We start from the raw sequence: 12720 nt of genomic DNA on the forward strand, positions 1-12720 counted from the left end.
AAGAGAAGCAGCACGGGACTTACTGAACACCTCAGGTTATGGTACTCCACAGGAACATGGGAAACATCCACCGGCATCATCCTGCAACACAGAACAAGAAACAAGGGAAGGAGCAGACAAAAGACAAGCAGAATGACAGTAAGTGCTCCAAGCCAATATTTTGTTTCTGGACCAGTCGATGTGGGGATTGTGTGAGGATAAACAGGAATGACCTAAGACGACTGGAGCCAGGGGGGAGTCAATGACACTGAAAGGTGAGTTCAGTGTGGTTACTGGAAACGATGAGTCTGATGGTGGTGGTGACCTGGGTGATTTCGGTGAGTTAAGTGTTACAGAGAGTATTAACCGGAATCTTGTGCTCTAGTGTGGAGGTCGAAATTTTGAGGGATTTGACCAGGGATGCATTGATGAGATTAGATTCTGCTCCAGACTCTACCAGGGTGTGACAGGAATGATGAATGGTATCACACTGTAGCTGTACCGGGAAGAGAGTAGATGAAGAGGGTTTACGTAGAGAAGATCCACCTACCAGTAACCTCTGGACTACTGGTGGGCTCTGTCTTTTAACGGGCAGAAACGTAACATATGACCAGCAGATCCGCAATACAAGCAGAGACCATGAGTGTGTCCCCAGTCCCTCTCCTCCTGGGTCAACCGAGCTCTGCCCACATGCATGAGTTCTCCTTCTGATGACTGGCTGATCGCACCATGAAGAGAGGAACTCCTAGGTGGCAGAGAGATGCTGGGAGTGTGCTCTGGATGAGAAGCTATTGCCAAGCGTGAGCAACTTTGAAGACGTGAGTCCACTCAAATAGCGAGGTCGACCAGCTCATCAAAGGTCTTGGGTAAGTCCAGAGCGTAAATCTCGTTTTTGATGCGGTCAGACAACCCAAGCAGGAATAAGTCCCACTGCACCTCCTCGTTCCAGTTACAGCTGGCTGCCAACATGCAAAAATCTATGGAGTAATCAGAGACAGACAAAGTACCTTGTCGTAGTTCCGCTAATACTCAGGCAGCCTCTCTGCCTTGCGCCGAACGGTGGAAGACCTTCAGTAGCTCACAGGATAATGACTGGAATGAGGAACAACAAGGATGTTTCTGATCCCACACCACCGTACCCCAAAGGCATGCTCGGCCCGACAGTAATGAGATGACATAAGCCACCTTGGAACCTTCAGTAGGAAAAGCAGATGGCTGCAAAGCTAAAGCTAGAGAGCATTGAGACAGAAATGGTCTGCAGTAGTTCGGCTCACCCGAATAGCTCGCTGGTGGGTTGATGCGAGGTTTGGATCGAAGCGTGGGTGGCATCGCTGGTTCTATAGACGTTGGTGGTGGCGGTGTGGGTGCAGGGGACTCACTGGATGCTGGACTCTGTTGGACGATAGATGAGAGCTCTGTGAATTGTGCCGCCAGAGCCTCGATGGCCGTCCTGGTGGTTTTAGCCAGTTCCTCCTGTTGGGTGATGCGTGATTCCTGGTTGGTAAGATATTGTTGTATCTGAGCGAGTCCTGCTGGGTCTATCTTGATCGGATCGTTATGTCGTGATATAAATAGGACCCAGACGCAGGAGTAAAAAATATAACAATGTTTAATGAGTGAAAAGTTCAGGTATACAATGAAAAAATATGAAGTAGCACAAACAATGGAACAGTCCAGAGATGAGGTGGAAGAAGATGAAGGTGGAGGACTCTGACTGTGGCAGCTGCAGTGGAGATAGAGTAGAGGTAATGTATATTCCAGGGTGTGAGATGGCAACGACTGGAGCAGAGAGTAACAGAGGTGAGAAATCCTGGTGAATGGAGCTGATGGTAATAGCTGGAGCACAGGAAAATAGGCAAAAATATCCAGACTAAAAAATACAGAGAACAGCAGGAGAACACAAGTAACAAAGCACACAACAAGAGAACGATCCGATACTGAACTCACACAAAAGGGCTGCTGATAAGGGAGAGAGAAGATAGTGTGCAGGTGCTGAGCTAATCAAGCAGCTGCTGGTAATGAGTGTTGCTGGGCAATGCTGCCACATGATTAACTCCGCACCAGCAACAACACGAGGGAGACACACAGAAACAAACCAGCAGAATGAATCCTCCCATGACAAAATGTAGGTAAAGTAACATGTTTCTGAGGGGTGCTTAAAATGCTTCCTAGGCAGTTCACTACTGTAGGTTTTGGAACAGAGCTAGTACAGTATGTCACTTTTTGCATTAATTTGCACACATATTAATATATACCAGAATGGATTTAAAGCTGTTCCGGGGGAACTAACATCTGTCTCTCCATAAACTCTTTTAAGAGATGAGCAGGAGTGCTGTGTTTGTGCATGCATGCTTGTCTTTATGCGCTGCTGCCAGGGCCAATGCATAGGTTAAGTGTGGATGAGTGATTTCTCCGGGAGAGGAGTAGATTGTGCTGTGGTGCGGTACTGGCAGCACAACCTAGTTGAACACACTTGATATAGTGTCTCTGTCTCTCTCTCTGTTCTCTTCTGTCTTTGATATTTGAGTTCTGTGGTGGAGTCTCTGAGAGAGTTAGACAGTTTAGTAAATGCATGTATCACTCAAAATAACAGTTTATTACCATGTAATGAAATAATTAAAAGCATACAGGTGTTTTATTGTGATATATAATGTCATGAAATGAGATGTATGAAAGATGAAGCAGGAATGACAGTTTTTTTGTGTGTGTGGGGGGGGGGGGTTCATGGGGGAGTCTGAAAGACTTTGTGAGCTGTGAGGGTTTTGGAGCAGAACAGGTGACCATGTGCAGCAGAGGAGAGCAGTGGATGATAAATCCAGAGAGAGGTGTGTGTGTACTCTACTTCTACATTCTCAATCCTCCATGCTCATTTGTAGCCACAAAAAATGTACAGTGGTTTTACTGTTATATTATCAGATTGTAATACCATGGTATTGAATTTAGGGGTGGTCGATATGACCAAAATCTTATATCACGATATCGTTAATTTTATATCACGATAGTTACATTTTTGGAAAAAATCTATAATTATAGAAATAAATAAATAATATATATATATATATATATATATATATATATATATATATATATATATATATATATATTGTAATGCCTATTTTTGAAAAATCCAGTCATGTAATTAAATACTTTATAAATGAAAACTACTTCCTCTTAGATCATTTTCTCTTTATTTGGATCTTGACAAACTTAGAGTAAAAATAAATAAATAAATAAAAAAATAATAATTGGTGGTAATCAAAAAGTAATAATCAACCTTACCACAATGCTAAATTTCACATTTCAGTCTGATGTTGTTGACTACTATTATTATTATTATTATAAAACTTTCCTCAAGAAACTTGACATCTTCTGAAAGCAATGCAACAAAGGAAATAATTCATGAGTAAAAAAATATCCTTCCTATCCTTGATAAAAAACAAAACAAAAAAACACTTCATTTAGCTCTTTAAAGTAATCTCTATAGACAATATCTGAACATCTGAAAGCAAAGCTGGTTTGCTTTCTAATATTTAACATCATTCGAACTGAATTTTATAAAGGGTGATGAGGTGTAGTTTAAAAAACCCATATGACAGATGACACAATATTGTTGGCGCATGACATATTGTTTTAGCTGTTTTCCTTGTCAGTGTTGGTTAAAATGTTAGGCTCTCATGCCATTTGAGATGTTTGACTTCCTCCATAGCACTTTAAGGTAAAACACTCAAAACTCAGTAGAATTCAAATGGGTCACGCAAGTTTTGAAGTTGTGCCGCGATAGCGAGAAACCAGATTGAGCAGCGCCAGTGATCACAGGCTCTGTGTGCTCCTGTCTGTGGAGCACAATCTGGAAGCCTGCTGGAGTGGACTCGTGCATGACAATCACGGGAAACACCGCTGCATGTGTGAGATGAGAAGCATATTTAGAACGTAAGAAGAATTTCATTGAATTTGCTTTGGCAGCCTGAAATTCGCTTGAGCAGCTGCTGAACAATTGTCAGTACCTGAAAAAACCCTGTTTCTTCAATTCTCTCAGTCTCACGTGAAGTTGCCCCACCTTCCTTCTCAATTTCTCTGACAGAATGTTTACCATGTACATGTTATGTGAATAGAATGAGGTGCAAATATCTTGCCAAGCAGTGGCGATTTGGCATTACCGCGATACAGACGATAATCCAAAATAATCCACCTTATTTTGCAATACGGAAGTAAGCAGCGGCTGCATTTCCAGCAAAAGTTCTGCTGTTATTGACCACAATGTAAATAAATAGAAAGATAATAATACCAGAATTTAGTGATATAAGTTTATAAACTATCACACAACCACAGGATGTACAGCAGAATGATGGCCTAATGTCGGATAATTTTCTAACTTCAGCATTTATAGTAAAAGAGTAAGTAAATCATTCACTTGTTGCTGTGTGTTGCATTGAAGAGACGGTAATCAAAGCTGCTTCTTACTTTACCGAGATCGTGACAATGTAGTGTTTCTTGTCTCCATGTAAACCTCCATTTATATGTACCTGCATATCCTCCAATGATGCCTTTGTTTATTTCCAAAGGCGATGTTTCATAACCCATGCTGAATGCCGTATCTGCGTGTCAGTTTACGGTACACTGCAAAGAAAGAGAGAATGCTTTCTGACAAGAACGGAGAGTAAAATGCATTTATTAATATGCTAAGATGAAACAAGATGCAGTTTTGGTGCAAAGAAAGTTAAAGCATTTGCCCAGCGGCTTTCTGCTCTCTGCTGGTTGTGTAAAGTTTGTGGAGGCGTGTCAGACATTGTGGAGGACTGTCCTGTCAGCACTTGATCTCTCATTCATTCTGCCTGTGCAACAGTGTGTGATAAAACAATGGCAAAATACGATATACAGTAAAACTTTATGTGTTCAAAACCAATTAATTTATGAAAATCATAATTAATGATAATAATATGATGACATATATTGCCAGCCTGTAATATAAAGCAGCATAATGTAGTATTTTTGCATCGCTAAAATAGCTGGATGTGGCTGATACCGGAAGTGGTCCACATTCAAGGTTGATAATGGCGGCACCCTTGTTTCACTGAAAAATAAGGTGGATACCGGTTGCCAAATTTCTACCTGTATATCATAAACTTTGTGAAAATACTGCATGTCATTGCACCCCTGCTAGTTTTTGATGCTCTTTGCCTTTTACCGCTGTAGTTGGTGCCTTTCAAAAAGAAGTATTAACAAGTTTCATAATAGCCTAATAAAAGGAACATTAATGACGCCTATTAATTTAAATACATATTTAACATCAAGTTGCCATACCATGGTTCTTAGTAGAATACTGTACACCAGTGGCTCTCAACTTTTTTGACTCCAAGGCCCTTCACTGTCCAAGACAATATTTGAAGGCCCCCTCACCCGAAACTAGATGTGTCTGATTAAAATAATGAATCATGTATAATTTTTGATTCTAGAAGTTTCAGAAAGAGTCTGTTTATAATTTGTAGGCATACATGTTAAAGTATTTTTTAGGATTTTAATTAAGTAGGATTATTTTAATTATTTTAATATTTCTTATTTTAAATTCATTTTAAGTCATCTTGAGGCTCCCTTGGAAGTGTGCTGAGGCCCCCTAGTGGGTCCCAGCCCCCTGGTTGAGAACCACTGCTCTACAGTGGTGTGTGTGTGTGTGTGTGTGTGTGTGTGTGTGTGTGTGTGTGTGTGTGTGTGTGTGTGTGTGTGTGTGTGTGTGTGTGTCCAAAACACAATTAATGTTACCATGGAACCATGTCCAAAATATTTTACCATTGTTTTCTCAACAAAAAACAAAACAGAAACATATTTAAAAAAATTTAGTTCCATTAAAAATTATTAAAAAAAATAAAAATAAAATAAAAATAGAATGTTATTACAATTGTATCATGTCTAAAAACATCAACATTAACAATTACTGTGTGTTTGTGATTACATTTTCCAGGGTGTGAACTGTGAAATTTAGCTATGAGAGGAATCAAAACAACACAGTTCTTGTGTTTTGTAAATGTTCACTAATGGTGTGTGTAGTAGCATAACAATATCAGGCATGTGTTTAACCTTGTTCACTCAGTATGAAAGCAATGAAAGCAGAAAGAGATGGATAGACAAAGTGAGAGAGAGACAGCTAGATGGAGGCTTGTGTTAATAGGATTGACTTGCCACATGAAAGAAACAGTTGTTGGCCCTGTCTCTAAGCATTAACTCCACCATGTCACACTTTACATACACACAAGCACTGGAAACACACACACATCACAATGTGCTAAAAAAATGACGACTCTTCGTCTCTCATTCCCTCTCGTAATGAAGGAGCTAGTGAAGGAATTAAATGCAGGTGTAAAATGTGAATGGAAGGAGGAGAATAACACGGCACAATTGATTCATTTAAATCCACTGCTGCAGTTATCAGCTAACAAGAATGTGAAAGTGGGGTTGTCAAGAGAAGTACTTGATTTTGAGTGGATGAGGGAAAGAGAGAGCGAGACAGCCAGGCAAAGTTCAGACTGTGTGCAATTGTAACGTTCCACCATTAGTGTTGTGGAATAATTAACTAACCAAAATTAGTTAAGCTACTAATTTAACTACATTTTTTCAAAGTTTAACATTAGCTCAGCTGTTTTCAAAATAATGTAACTTTTTCATTAACAAGCTACTTTAAAGGCATGGTTCACCCAAAAATGAAAACTCATCATTAACTCATCCTTATGCCATCCCAGGTGTGTATGACTTTCTTTCTTCTACAGAACACAAAGATTTTTAGAAGAATATCTTAGCTCTGTTTGTCCATACAATTCAAGTGAATGGTGACCAAAACTTTAAAGCTCCAAAAAGCACATAACGCAGCATAAAAGTAGTAAGACTCCAGTGGATAAATCCATGTCTTCAGAAGAGATAAGATAGGTGTGGTGAGAAACAGATCAATATTTAAGTCATTTTTTACTGTAAGTCTCCACTTAAATTCTTCTTCTTTTGTTTTTTGGTGATTTGCATTCTTTGTGTATATCGCCACCTTTTGGCCAGGGAGGAGAATTTACAGTAAAAAGGACTAAAACGTTGATCTTTTCCTCACCCACACCTATCAGTTCCCTTCTGAACACATGGATTTAACCACCGGAGTTGTATGGATTACTTTTAGGCTGCATTTATGTCCTTTTTGGAGATTCAAAGTTCTGGTCACCATTCACTTGCATTGAATGGACCAACAGAGCTAAATAATACTTAAAAAAAATCTGCATTCGTGTTCAGCAGAAGAAAGATCATACACATCTGGGATGACCAGTGTAATCCGATTACAAGTTAGTTATTTTAATAGTTAATAGTCAATTTGTTAGCTTGTAGCTACTTTTTTAAAGGGTATCTTGACTGTAGCTAGAATACTTTAAATTATGAGTTGCATGTAGTTTGGCAGGCTACAGTTTCAAAGTAGTTTTGTCAAAACTGGTTATTAATCACACAGGCTACACCCTTTCTGTGTTTTTTTTTTTATTTTTCTCAAACACACACGACAGGTGATACTTTAAACACAGACGATGAACTTGATGTATCACAACTTGATTTTCTGACACATTTGTTTAATACATGTTCTGCTCTAAAAGCAGAGCAGAGACAAGGTCATTTGTGCTAATTCCTATTCATATGGATAGCAGCCTCATTAGCAATGTGCACACACCGTAAGACGACTGCCACCGAATGAGCGTTAACTGTAATTATTGGGAGAATGAGGGACAAACGCAAAGACAAAAGTTCTCTGATGTCTCCTCTGGCCTCAGTCAATACCATAATGGATGTCATTCCATGTTATCTTAGTATCTGGTGGCTCTGTGTGGCTCTTTTAGAGGTGACCGGGAGATGAGGAGGAATATTGGGGGTAAAATGTTATGCCAGTCAACCACAAGTTAAATTATAGAGTAATGGCTCTTTTAAAGTGATAATTGTACAATATTGATGGGTCATTCTCTGGAATGGCACCATTTGTGCTAGAAGAATTCAGGAAATAATTGTTTTATTATTATTTTATTAATTCATTTGAAAAGATTGCAGCTGAATTTTCAAGAAATAATCCTTTTTAACCTCAAACTGCAATAAACTGCAAAAACATTTGGGAGACCACCATAATGAGATGCACCCACCCCAATATTTGCCATAACAACTTTTGAGCCAATGTAAGTAAACATAATGAAATACCGATTAAGACATTAAGAGAAAGCGTACCTCTGTTTGATCCATGTGGTTATATATATATATATATATATACAGGTGCATCTCAATAAATTAGAATGTCTTGGAAAAGTTCATTTATTTCAGTAATTCAACTCAAATTGTGAAACTGGTGTATTAAATAAATTCAGTGCACACAGACTGAAGTAGTTTAAGTCTTTGGTTCTTTTAATTGTGATGATTTTGGCTCACATTTAACAAAAACCCACCAATTCACTATCTCAAAAAATTAGAATATGGTGACATGCCAATCAGCTAATCAACTCAAAACACCTGAAGAGGTTTCCTGAGCCTTCAAAATGGTCTCTCAGTTTGGTTCACTAGGCTACACAATCATGGGGAAGACTGCTGATCTGACAGTTGTCCAGAAGACAATCATTGACACCCTTCACAAGGAGGGTAAGCCACAAACATTCATTGCCAAAGAAGCTGGCTGTTCACAGAGTGCTGTATCCAAGCATGTTAACAGAAAGTTGAGTGGAAGGAAAAAGTGTGGAAGAAAAAGATGCACAACCAACCGAGAGAACCGCAGCCTTGTGATTGTCAAGCAAAATCGATTCAAGAATTTGGGTGAACTTCACAAGGAATGGACTGAGGCTGGGGTCAAGGCATCAAGAGCCACCACACACAGACATGTCAAGGAATTTGGCTACAGTTGTCGTATTCCTCTTGTTAAGCCACTCCTGAACCACAGACAACGTCAGAGGCGTCTTACCTGGGCTAAGGAGAAGAAGAACTGGACTGTTGCCCAGTGGTCCAAAGTCCTCTTTCAGATGAGAGCAAGTTTTGTATTTCATTTGGAAACCAAGGTCCTGGAGTCTGGAGGAAGGGTGGAGAAGCTCATAGCCCAAGTTGCTTGAAGTCCAGTGTTAAGTTTCCACAGTCTGTGATGATTTGGGGTGCAATGTCATCTGCTAGTGTTGGTCCATTGTGTTTTTTGAAAACCAAAGTCACTGCACCCGTTTACCAAGAAATTTTGGAGCACTTCAGGCTTCCTTCTGCTGACCAGCTTTTTAAAGATGCTGATTTCATTTTCCAGCAGGATTTGGCACCTGCCCACACTGCCAAAAGCACCAAAAGTTGGTTAAATGACCATGGTGTTGGTGTGCTTGACTGGCCAGCAAACTCACCAGACCTGAACCCCATAGAGAATCTATGGGGTATTGTCAAGAGGAAAATGAGAAACAAGAGACCAAAAAATGCAGATGAGCTGAAGGCCACTGTCAAAGAAACCTGGGCTTCCATACCACCTCAGCAGTGCCACAAACTGATCACCTCCATGCCACGCCGAATTGAGGCAGTAATTAAAGCAAAAGGAGCCCCTACCAAGTATTGAGTACATATACAGTAAATGAACATACTTTCCAGAAGGCCAACAATTCACTAAAAATGTTTTTTTTATTGGTATTATGATGTATTCTAATTTTCTGAGATAGTGAATTGGTGGGTTTTTGTTAAATGTGAGCCAAAATCATCACAATTAAAAGAACCAAAGACTTAAACTACTTCGGTCTGTGTGCATTGAATTTATTTAATACACAAGTTTCACAATTTGAGTTGAATTACTGAAATAAATGAACTTTTCCACGACATTCTAATTTATTGAGATGCACCTGTATATATATATATATATATATATATATATATATATATACTGTAAATGATCATGTCAGAAAGATCACACCATTATTTTGAAAGAGGTAAATGCCACGGCATATATTAAACAGTCAGGGACTAACACAAATTATACATTATTCTAAGAAAATGCATAAAAAAATTTTGGGGGAAAATGGCATACCATGAAAGCAAGATGTTTTCATTTAAATTAAAGTGAAATGTAAGTAATTCCTTTGTTCATTTTCTTTTATATTACCCATTAGCATCTAATTGTGTCGCTGTTGTGGCTCTGTCTGATAACCTGTCTGAATTTGAATACTGAGATTTATAGGGGTTGTACACTCTGCATTTGATTGATGGATGTTTCTGCACTCATTCAGATTTAGTTCTCTTTGAAAGCTTTCTGACAGAGCAAAGATTGATGGCCAGTGAAACCAATGGTCCTCTGAGGCCACCATAGCAAACATACAACAGTGTTACTGTCTGGCTTGAAATCAGATCGGAGTGTGCTAAAAAAAGACTAAGGCTGTGTCCAGATTTGCATATTTACATGATGAAAACAGCTTGATAACCAAACTAAATAATGTCTGCATGAAAATATAAACTTTTATAAGACATTTTTGCATCAGTTCAAGTGTGTTGCGTCACTAGTGTGAGAGACCCTGGTTCTTGTCCTGCATTGAAACCAGGAAGTAACTCTGTTCACTTAATCAGTGACGAGCGTGATTTGAAAGTTGCATTTTCCGTCTTAACCATATGTTTCCACTGGCGCGTTGTGAGCGAAGGTTTTCAATTCATTCCTATGGAAGTTGAGTGCCACGCTCTCGAGGTGAATTATGGTATTGACAGCTGTACGGAGAAAGTATTGAGGGCAGTCAAGAATATGAAAAAGTTGAGAATTCTCAGCTATATGCAAATGAGAAGCGGAAAACTCCAGGTGCGAGAAAATCACTGTGAGCTGAAAGCAGTGACAGCTGTTAGAAGTGCTTCAAAATCTACAAAAATGCTGGAGTTTCTGCTGGATTCAGTGCTTTAATCACATCGTAATGTATATTTCTGACTTCAAACAGACTTCAGATGATGATTGCACACATTCATTGTAGCAATACTGAGGCTGGGTAAGCAAATGTGTAATAAATCAACACTGTTTGTACATTGTGGGCATTCGGAAATGAAGCTGGCATCTTTCCAACTGTAATCGTGTATATAAAAAATTATATTATTGCTTGTGTACTGAAAAAAATGATAGAAAATACACACTGGCTTTGCAGAAAAGTGGTAACGATCTAGCATGTTGAGCGGATTTTTTACATGCTAGTGGAAACATATGGTTAGGCGCGGTCACACATACCTTTGCACGGTGAAATTCTGTGGCTGAAATACAGTCGCCTCATGTCACAATCCCGTCTCTCTCTGTCAGTCTGGGTTTTGGTCTGATGGGCCGTGGCATTATCCGCTCATGTCTGTCTCTGTGTGAGTGCGCGGCTTCTGTTATATTCCCTGCCACGTGCTCTTCTGTCTGTTATTGACGTGGGTGCATCGCGCTTGTGTCATCTTGGCTGCATGCACTCGCATCAATAATCCTTGTCAGTCTTCATGTCTGTCTCTCGCGTCTGCGGGCACGCATTGCTCTCACTTTGCACCGCGCGCCCGGGTCGCGAGCTGTCTTCATGTTTGTGCTGAGGTTCGTCACTGTAAGGTGTTGGGTGTGCATGTGGCCGAACTCTCACAAAAGTGTCTGTTCTCGTCTTGTTTGTCGACTGGCATGGTGTATATCACCTCATTGTCTTGGCGATGTGCACTCATGCCAATCGGATGTTTTGCCTGCTTGTGAGAGCACGCGGCTTTGTTATTGTTTCTAGAGCACTGCGTGCTTCTCGGTCTTACATCATACCCCACCTCCTTGTTTGCTCATTATTCGTTTATTAGTCACACCTGTCCTGTCTTGTTAACCTGTTGATTTCTCACCCTCGAACTGTCGAGGCCAGTTCTTCTTGTTTCCCAGTCGGTCTTGTTATCTAGCCTTGTATCTTGTTCTTGTGATCCTGTTCCTGTATCTGTCTTTCAGTGTTCCAGTTGATCCTGATCCCCTGGTTCCTCGGCCCGGTTGGTACTGATTCCCCATCATCCTCTGCCCCAGTTCCCAGATTACTTTTTCCCCTACGGGGATTTTGTGTTTGTTAATTAATAAAGTATTTTTGTTTTTTTAACTCAGCGTTTGGGTTCTCGCCTCTCTGCAACAACACAAACCATGACAGAATGAACTGGCCAGCATGGACAGCAGTTCAATTAATTCAACTGTGTCAGAGAAATTTCCCCTAGAGGAATATGTGGAGAGTTTCCGTGCATTGGCCAGCGAGGTACATTTTAATGATGTGGCTCTCAAAGACTTTTTTCGTTTGAGTTCCCTGATGCTCGGTGGCAAAATTTATTGGACCCTGGCAGAGTATATTGACTTCGCCCTTCGACTAAGTGGGTCAGCCTTCACTGTAGGAGCGATGGAGGAGGACCACACTCATGCAGTCGAATATCCCATCACGCCTGCCATGGTTAATGAGCCTACGCCCATGCCTGCCACGGCCAATGAGCCAGCGGCCACGCCTGCCACGGCCAACAAGTCAGCGCCCACGCCTGCCACGGACAACGAGCCAGTGCCCACGCCTGCCACAGCCAACAAGCCAGCGCCCACACCTGCCACGGCCAATGAGCCAGTGCCCACGCCTGTCACGGCCAATGAGCCAGCACCCACGCCTGCCACGGCCAACGAGCCCATGCCTGCCAAGGCCAAAGAGCCTGTTCCTGAAGACTCATCTGTCCCAGAGCCAGCATCTGAAGCCTCGTCCATCCCAGAGCCAGCGTCTGAAGCCTCGTCCATCCAAGTGCCAGTGCTTG

The sequence above is a fragment of the Myxocyprinus asiaticus genome, chromosome 8 (genome assembly GCF_019703515.2).
Source record: "Myxocyprinus asiaticus isolate MX2 ecotype Aquarium Trade chromosome 8, UBuf_Myxa_2, whole genome shotgun sequence".
In the NCBI taxonomy this organism is placed as follows: Eukaryota; Metazoa; Chordata; class Actinopteri; order Cypriniformes; family Catostomidae; genus Myxocyprinus; species Myxocyprinus asiaticus.